At 38.8% G+C, this 10238-nt stretch overlaps 1 non-coding gene across 1 annotated transcript; it reads left to right on the top strand.

Annotated features, from left to right (window-relative positions):
* The first annotated feature begins 9270 nt into the window (after window positions 1-9270).
* LOC141422078 (U6 spliceosomal RNA) lies at window positions 9271-9375 on the top strand. Its single transcript, XR_012446736.1, has one exon. It is a non-coding gene; the product is annotated as a U6 spliceosomal RNA (small nuclear RNA).
* The last annotated feature ends 863 nt before the right edge of the window (window positions 9376-10238 follow it).

Raw genomic sequence — 10238 nt, 5'->3', positions numbered from 1 at the left:
GAGGGATAGTAGTAAGGAAACAAGTAATAACCAATCCTATATATTGCAAAATCCAACTGGGATAGCATTGAAACTTAATTTTTGGAATGATGTCCTTAGATTTGACGTTATGCCGTCCATGCACACTTGAAAGGACCCTGGCATTCTCATCTACACACTCTGGTTGGTGCAGTTGATGAAATCGGCCTCGTAGTGTGAGATGCATATGTGTAGCTCTCCTAAATTGGCTTTGAAGGCTGATGTCCCTGCTGAGCTGGTGTTTTATGACTCACCCTATAGTCCAATCATGCATTATCATTCTGGAGTCTCACTATATGTCTCTTACCCCACTTTTCAGCAGGCACTGCATTCATATATGGTTTTCTCAAAGTTTCCTTTCTTTGGTGATCTGCCTGTCACTGATGCAATCTGGACATCCTTTGCAAGCTATGGGAGACTATCCTGAACTCACAGCTGTTGGTCTCTATGTATCTGCAGACTCATCCTCACATCATTACCATGGAGATTTCTGCTGTGTTCTCTTCAGATGCAATCACTGAGATCCACAGTGCACTTAGTCACACTGTAACTACACCTGAGGATTCTGAGGATGGCAGAAGAAAAATTCATGCTTCAGAAACTTGATGTTACCCCGAGCCCTGAGGTCATCCCTAGCCCCCATAACACTACCCTATTTTCATGACCCCACACAAGATTTTGTGAGGGGAGTGGAAGTTTCTCAATTCTCTTTTCTCATTCACTCATTATTCTGCTCAAAACACCTGCCTAATTCTTTCACACCAGCTTCTCATCACATGTTCTCTTGCCCACAGCCTGTTTGCACCAAAGCAGTTCTCCACTCCATTCTTGACAATATGCCCAGATTCAGTATTTTCCACATATGTTATTTTTCTGAACTTCAGTTTTATATTACTTTTTACTGTTTTTCTCTTTTCATATTGTATTGTAAGCATCAAGGGAACCAATACTAAACCTAAACTCCGCTTGGATATTCATTCATTTATACATCCTCACCTAAGTTCTGACATCCACAGTACACTGGGACCTGAGCACACTTCAGCCAAGCTCTTTGCCTCTTTATTCCAAGGGTGCCTTGTCCACCATCTCCCAATCCACTGTTCCTAATTTCCTCCTGAGATCTCATCAGGATTCTTTTTTATCTTTGATGGTTCTGCCAACATCCTGATCAGATCACTGAGATATTAATGTGAATCTAATACCTACACGCTTTGCAGTGGTCTCATAGATAACTGAGCTGAAAGAATTCTATGACTTCTTGATACTGTAACTATAATGATGTTGCAAGATCATGCACACAAATTCTACAGCAAATAAAGTGTTTTCCAGAATTCCTACAAACATGAATCAAATCACATTCAATATCACTCTTGTCTTTTCTATTGGCTCCCTTTGTGATGCCTATAGACAAGCATTTTGCTTGGTAGGAATACTAGAATTTGAACAGAAGGACACAGGTTTCTGCTCTGTTAGTGTAAGTAATTATGGGAAAATAAAATCAATGTGGTGTAGCAGAGATGTGGTGGAGGAGAGAAGTTCCTTGAAAGAAAGACCCTCTCATTCTTCAGTGCATCAATGATTTAATTGGTTGTTGCATGTTTTACCAAGTCTGTTCATGTGTGACGTTTTTCTATACAGTCAGTTTCATTAAGAAATCCAAACTTAAAATGACAACAACTTTTATTCAAGCTAAGCTAAATACAGTATAATAAATTATCTTCAGTGTTTCACCAGAACACACAGGATTTTGTTCTTCACAGTTTCTTAGACTCGTATGAATGCAAGGTACATTAAGCACAGTGCTGAATAGATTCAGAAGGCAAACCCTTATTAACCAGGATTACTTAAATGATCATTGAACTTTCCAATCCTAGAAATTCAGTTTGAGTTCTTCATGATCTCTGTACCTTTATCAAAGTCTGCTTCCACAACTTGCATTTTCTTCCTTACATATTTCACAAATTCATTTGTTTTCTCTTTGAATTCATTGAGGTATTTATATTCATTACTGTTAATTTCATTCATCACTTTTGTATTTATTCTTTTGAATTCTTTATCTGTTTGCACCTGACAGAAAATTCCAGTAGTAGTCAGGCAGCTCCTGGATGACAAGCTCTCTGAAGGCCAAGGTCAGGTACTGTGCTCTACCATGATCCTTGCTACTTGTTAGGGTGTTGTGGCCACCAACTACAACACCCTTTGCTGCTGGAATATTTTGTTATTTCAACATATCAGTGTGCAAATGTCAGAATTTCTCACTATCCACTATCCCCTCTCATGCCCATCTCCCATGCAGACACTGAAGCAAGGAGTCTCAAGATTCCCTGAGCATGGACTTGTCTTAGTTTATGAATTCAACTATAGCATAGTCTTGAACAGTAATTTTCAATAACTACCCAGTCATCAAGTAGAAGTCATTGTCGAACTAAACACACACTTGACTTCAGATTGGGGGAAATGAGAGCTTGGCTCACAGCTAGTTCTGTTAATCTGTCCCCAAAGCCACCTAGAGGTCCTTGTGATGGAAGGTTTGTTTGCCTCCTCTTCTTACAAGGTGCACTAATAGTTTAATTTCAATGTAAAGTTTGTTGTCTTTGCATGCTCAGGCCCCATATTAAAGGATTTTTTTGAATAAGTCACCCTGCTAGAAGAATAATGAGGGTTCAAAACCACAGATGCACAGGTAACACCTGTGGAAAATGGATGCCTGAGCTCTCATTTCTATAATGCATGTTTATATTACAAATTCCTACTGTCTGTACTTGGGGGACACTTACCAGAACAGAGTATGTATCCTGAGTCTAGTTAAAAATAGATACTGAAATTACACTTTGAATAGTGAGGCATTTGGATAGGAAAAATGAGGAACACTATTTCCCTGTGACAAAATGTGATATGTCCAGTCATTTAAGACCCTGATCATAAGTTTGATTGCTGGGAGGTAACATGGTGTACAGGAGATCACAGGCTCTGGGATCAGACATGCCTGGATTTATTAGCTGTGGGACCTGGGCACCTTGGTTTATACCTGTAAAATGGGGACAATAAAAGCTACCTCAAAGGTTGTGAAGATCACATAATGTAGTGTGAGTAAACGGCCCAAAACCAGAGTAGGCACTCACTAAAAGTTATTCCTGTTCCCTACTGTTTGGTATATTTCATGATTCTATATTGTTCTTCAAATACAATTGATATATTGGCTTTAAAAGAATTATATTTGGATACTAAAATTTAAATGCTGTGCAAAGAAGAGGTGACTTTGTTTTCTATGGATACTTTACTAAAAGATATGAAAATCAATCAAGAGATTTACCACTAAATTAATTCTAGCTTATTTCTATCTTGTGTCTAAATATCCAGAGACAGTTAGTGACAGTGAGGCTGAGAGGGTTCATTACAGTGCTCATCTATGCAGCATCACCCATGCCATTCCTGCCTACAGGATAGGAGGACAAAGTATGAGATGGTGTTCTCCTACCCTCAAGAGCCTGAGGTCTGTGTGACTCAGGCCAGCCAGTGGCTGTTCCTGAGTGTCCTGGCCTCTGTGATAAGCTTAGAGAGCAATGCCTGGTACGCCTATTAGAGGGACAGTGGACAAATTAGATACACTTTTTGTTAGGATGTAAGTAGCAACTCTCATTGTGAAAAATCTGTAATGTTCCCTCAACAAATTTCACCCTACCATTAATCCACTAATGGGCACAGGATGGGGTGGGTAGGAAATCAAGGTATCAAGTGCCTATCTGCTTTTCCATGTTAATCACTAACAGTATTCACAGAAGGCTACATCATAGGAAACTAATCTATGGTTTCATAGAAAAGAAAATATATGAAGAAAACAAGGTACATTCCCAAAGTTGTTACTACCGTGTTTTGAAAATAAGGAAATATTGTCATTTACAACAAGGTAGATAAACCTGAGGATATTTGACTGAGTACAATAATCAAGGCAGAAATACATCATGGTCATACATATATAGGGAATGTAAAATATCAAAATCTTACAAGGACAGAATTGAATAGTGACTTCCAGGTGTCAGGGTGGGGGATAAAGAGTGCAGTGCTTCATCTTGACAGAGGCATAGACTCAGTGACCACATGCACAGGGTAGATGACACAGTTGGAAATTTTGTATTACATATTTCAGAATCATTCACAGAATATATGTTAGGTGTTATAACCACAATTATTAATAAGGTAGAGTAGGTGAAGACCATGTTAATTAATCTGTAGTAATCACTCCAGGCTGTATTTTTAGATAAAATATTTCATCATATATAACATTTGCAAAATAATTCTGAGAAAATTTAGTTTTGAACTGCATTGAATTGTAAATTTCTTACAGGTGTCAGAGTTTTGTTGTTTTTAATGTGTATATGTTTTTCCAGTAGGTCTCTCTGTAGCAAGAGGTTCCAAATACTGCCATCTTCCCCTCTTTTCCATCTGTGATGGGGCCCCATAAATGCACCTTACTCCAGTCACAATGAGCCTGAGAAAGACATTTCCACAGCTGCCTTTCACTGCTCATTTAGCACTAGGCCAGAACATTAGATCAGCAGGAGAATCCATATTTCATGGACAGGCCCTGGTTGTTCAGCTCTAACTCTGAGAACTCAGTCGGTGGTCACTAGAGTTAAGGAAAAATAGAAAGAACAGTAGAAAGTGAGTAGGATAACATGAACAAAACTACAGCTAAGTGGAACTAGATCTAGTGTCCTACAGTGCAAGAGAGTGAGTGAAAACAGCAAAACTTGAAAATAGCTGGAGCAGTAATGTGTGTATATTCAAGAGAATGAAAAGATAAATATTTGAATAGATGGGTATGCTACTACCTGAATTTTGTCATTTCATCTTAAATAGACGTGTCAAAAGGTTATATTCTATTTCTATAATATTCTGTGCCAATTTAAAACCAAATAATGGGGTTTGGGATTAAGCTCAGTGGTGGACCACATACCAGCATGCATGAGGCTCTGGTTTCAATGTCTAAAATAAAAAAAGAATAAAAAATCTGAAATTGCAATGCTGTGTTTCTATGAGAAGAGACTCCAAAATTCTAAGAAATGTTGATAATATAACCCCAATTACATTTAAAAGGTAACCTAATATAACATATTCAAATTTATTCAGGTTAAGTAAGATATATTCTGCAATGAAATCCAGTAAATACAAATTCAAGAAAGTGAACATTTTATAAACATAAAAATAGGATTAATTAAGGAAGTGAACCTCTGTGCAAATGAGGGATGTAACTATAAATGGTTAACATTTATCCAAGAAGAGTTGTCACTGTCAGTGACATCCATCATGGTGAACAGATGTGAGGGTGATCTGTCAGTGACATCCATCAACCCATTGATCTCCAGGGTTGAATCAGCTGATCTAGCTGGGTAGGTGGGTGTCCTCTTCCTTCCTTGCTTCTCCATGCATGTTCATCTAAAAGTTGCATGCTAGGTCAAAGAGGACCACCATCTCTGAGAGTGCAGGAGCATTCTTTAGTCAAGGGTATACAAGTAACTGTTCACCTCCTAGAACCTCCAAACAATCTCTCAAGATCATTGTTGGCTAAAACCCATAAATTGTACCATCTTTATCATTAATTATCTATTTGTAAAATCTTTATCATTAATTACCTATTTTGAATATGGACCCAACAAATATAACAATGTAAAAATTTTTGTTTATATATAGGACGAAAACAGAATATAAATGTAAAAGCAAGAGTACCGCTTACAGGAGTTGCAATGATATCAACTATGTGGGAAAAATAGCCCTTTTTTCACTTTTGTTAGGATATACTTGTTGTACTGGGGTGGGGTTCATTGTGACAATTTTGAATAAGCTTACATTGTACAATGATTAGATCGCCCCTTCTTTCTCCCCTTTTGACTCTCTTCTCTGCCACACTTAAAGCAATTGCAAGTGGTTTCATCATTCTATTTCTATTAAAACTTATCAATAACATTGACAGACACAGAAGGGGTAGAAGTTACTTTAAAATTTCATATCACAACTGGGGGCATATCTTAAGTACTTGGCAAGCATGAGGCCCTGGGTTCAAACCCCAGTACATCCAAAATATAAAATTTAGTATCATAAAATGTCCAATCCTCCAAATGTCATGCAAAAGATTATTATTAGAGCAATCAGTTTTCACCATATATTTTTAAAATGCTTAAACTGGTTTAATTTACTGAGAAACTCCAGAGTAATGTAAAGCTATTGTGGAATTTAACACATTAAATGAGTTGGACCACTGTAATCTTAGGTGCTCAGGAGGCAGAGATCAGATGGATCATGGTTTGAAGGCCCCGCATTCAAACCCAGGACTGCAAAAAAATTAAATGCAGATGCACATCCTCAACCAGACCACAGCTCAACATCAAGGACACCATGTGCAGTGTCAATAACTCTAAACACAGGAACCAAGGGAATACATACTTCTCAACCTGCCACAGTAGCCTTGAGTCCCATTGAGTCATCCAAGCCACATGTTCTCAACAGCCATGTCTCCTAGGAACTCTAAGTCCCTGAGTCAATCCACAGCAAGATGGTGTCAGAATCAACATTAGCCCAGCCTGTCTTCAGCTATGCCAACACTGCTGTGTCTGGGCCAGACAAAGACAGAGCTGACCTCGAGGCTTCCCAAGTCTGTGTGGACACTGATTCAACTCCCCATCCTGGGTCTTACCAAGGTGCCCATTCTCTCCTAGGGCCATTCTCAAATCCCCACTGTCCAGGTGCCAAATGACACTTGAATGACAAGTGGGTATCTCTGCCTGTCAAGACCATTGTGGTATATGAATGTGAGTCAGAGTGTCTGTGTGTTCTCAATGCACATTCCAGAGTGATAACTTATGTATATCAAAGTTTATTATGAATGTATGCATCTCTATGGATGAAGACCACTTTCAAGGCTGTATGGTAGAGTTTCACAGCCTGAGCCCTATTGAAATTGTGGATAGATAATTCCATGCTGTGGGTATTTCCTTTAACAGAAGTTGTTTAGCAGCATGGAGGGTCTGTAACTACTAGGTGCCCGTATAGTAATCCTTTCCTTAAATCTGACACTGAAAATTGTCCAGAGAGTGTCAGAGATCCTCTCTGTGTGGAAAGCTCTGGTAATATCTGGACAACAACATCAACAAGCTCAGCAATCCCCAGGTCACTCCAGTGGAAGAACTATGAATGGATGAGGATTGGCAGTGACTCATAGAGAAGAGAGGACATGGAGATCCAGCTCAGGGTGGAGGAAACTCCTATGTGTTTTTAAATACTTGGCAATTAATGCACTATATTGTAAGAAGTTCATCAGTCATGTTATTTGTCCATGCCTGATATGTGGAATTTTAACGAAGGAGGATACAAAATAATCACTTTTGAAGTTCTAAAATAGGAGTGATCTCTATAGTAACTAAACTTGGGGGTGATGAGGAAGAATGCGTGGGGAGAAACCACAGTTTCTGAGTGGAAATATGGATGTTTGCCCTTGCTATTAGCGTTGTTAGGCTGTGCTCTGTTCGGTATTGAGTGCCCCCCTGGTGGTTCTGAGCACCCCTGCAGGGAGGAGAGTCTTAGCTCACATTGAAGACCCATCTCAGTCTTTTTCACATTAGCAAAGATGACTGTGTCCTTTTTTAAAATTATTTACTTATTCACATGTGCATACATTGTTTGGGTCATATTTTCACCCTGCCCTCTCCCCCATCTTCTCCCCCCCTACCCACCTCACTTCCAGGAAGAATCTGTTCTGCCCTTATCTCTAATTTTGTTGAAGAAAAAACATAAGCATAATAAGGAAGACAAAGTCTCCTTGCTAGTTGAGTTAAGGATAGCGATACAGAAATGTTTCCATCACTGTTATCTTGTACACATGTGTTACAGTGTATGTTGATTCATCTCTAACTGATCTTTACACTGCTTCCTGATACCCTTCTCATGTTAACCTCATGTTGCTTTAAGGTTTCTGTATTACTTCCTCTGGGGTGGGGACATCAAACTCTTTCATGTTTTGGGTTCTCTACCTATTCCTATAACTGCTGTATGTGCTCTCCCCTTGTCCTGTGATCCAAGTCCAAACACATGGCTGCATTTTTCCAAGATTAAAGTGTGCATATGAGGGAGAACATATCATTTTTGGTCTTCTGAGCCTGACTAACCTTGCTCAGAAGGATGTTCTCCAGATCCATCCATTTATTTGCAAATGATAAGATTTCATTCTTCATCATGGCTGAGTAAAATTCCACTGTGTGCAAGTGCCACATTTTGTTGATCCATTCATCAGTACTGGGGCATCTTGGTTGTTTCCATAACTTGGCTATTGTGAACAGCATCGCAATAAACATGGTTGTGCAGGTGCCTACATGTTTAATGCAATTCCCATCAAAATCCCTATGACGTTCATCACAGAGATTGAAAAATCTACCCTAAAGTTGATTTGGAAACACAAGAGACCACAAATAACCAAGGCAATACTCAGCAAAAAGAGCAATGCTGGAGATATCACAATACCTGACTTCAAACTGTATTACAAAGCAATAGCAATAAAAACAGCATGGTACTGGCACAAAAACAGACATGAAGACCAGTGGAACAGAACAGAGGAACTAGATATGAATCCACACAACTATACCCACCTCATTTTTGACAAGGGTGCCAAAAATATATGATGGAGAAAAGATAGCCTCTTCAACAAATGTTGCTGGGAAAAGTGATTAACCGTCTGCAAGAAACTGAAACTAGACCCATATCTATAACGTTGTACTAGTATCAACTCAAAACAGACCAAGGACCTAAATATTAGACCTGAAACTCTGAAGTTACTACAGGAAGGAGCAGGAAACAGTCTGGAACTAATAAGTATAGGCAAAGACTTCCTCAATAGAACCCCAGCAGCCCAGCAACTAAGAGAATGGATGGACAAATGGGACTTCATAAAATTAAAAATCTTCTGCCCAACAAAAGAAAGGTCTCTAAACTGAAGAGACCACCTACAGAGTAGGAGAAAATATTTTCCAGCTATACCTCAGACAAGGGACTGATAACCAGAATATACAGGGAATTTAAGAAACTAATCTCTCCTAAAATCAATGAAACAATTAAGAAATGGGCAACTGAACTTAACAGAACTTTCTCAAAAGAAGCAATTTTTTTGTAAAAGAATGTTTATAGTAGCCATATAGAATAGTTAAATAGTGAAAAAGCACAGGTGTTTCCAACAAGATAAATGTGCTATGTTCATACAGTGTAGTAGTATTCTCAGTAAAATAGCACATATACTAAAATCAGAACCAGACAGAGATTAGATGGCCCCTGCACAATTGTGACACACAAATTCGCAAAGCATTCCATATTTTTAAAAACAGACAAAAACAAACCACTGATAGATGCACCTGAGTAAGTCAAAGAAACCAACCACAAAAGTGAACAAGCTGATTCCATTTGTTTGAAATCCAGAAGCATACTCACAACCATTTTGTCTTCTTGGCACTGGGGCCTGAACTCAAAGCCTCATGCTTGCTAGGCAGGCCCTCTACCACTTGACCCGGTCCACCAGCCATTTGTTTTTATGGTGCGTTTATTTCCATGTACTTGAGCTTACTCCATTCTGACACTGGTTATGCTTTCTTCCAAGTACAGTGTCAATATTCTCCTGTTACCAGAGTTTCAGTGTACATAACATGTGTACATAATATTTGACTACGTGAACTACACATTTGTATTTTACCAATTACACACTATAATAAAAGACTCTAGTTAATATCTAGATGTCTTCCCCTGTTCACACATAAGGTGAGTTCCTCAGGGTGTTAGTAGTATTCACAACTCACACATACCCACCTATGTGCCAAGAAATGTTTTAAGTGCCCCATACAAACCAACTTATTTAATGCACACAACAGTCCTGAGGTAGACATTAGCTGTATCCCTACATAGTTGGGGAAAATGGGCCAAGATTATCAGACATTTCAAGGGGCTCTTCCCCTCACATAGAGAACTGCTGCTATAATAGTAATTATCTCTGATAGTCTATAGATGGAATGACAAGTTTGCACAGAGGACAGCATAGGAAACAAGCCACACTTGATCTAGCACTGAATTGATGTCACTGCAGATGTGGGCCAGCTGTTTGCCAACTGTACAACTAAGAATACAAATTAATTGGTGTTATGTTCCTTGTAATGCTCAAGTCTTGTGATTCTAACCATCATTCTTAGTTC

This window comes from Castor canadensis, chromosome 3 (assembly GCF_047511655.1).
Source record: "Castor canadensis chromosome 3, mCasCan1.hap1v2, whole genome shotgun sequence".
In the NCBI taxonomy this organism is placed as follows: Eukaryota; Metazoa; Chordata; class Mammalia; order Rodentia; family Castoridae; genus Castor; species Castor canadensis.
This window is presented reverse-complemented; position numbering and strand designations above follow the sequence as displayed.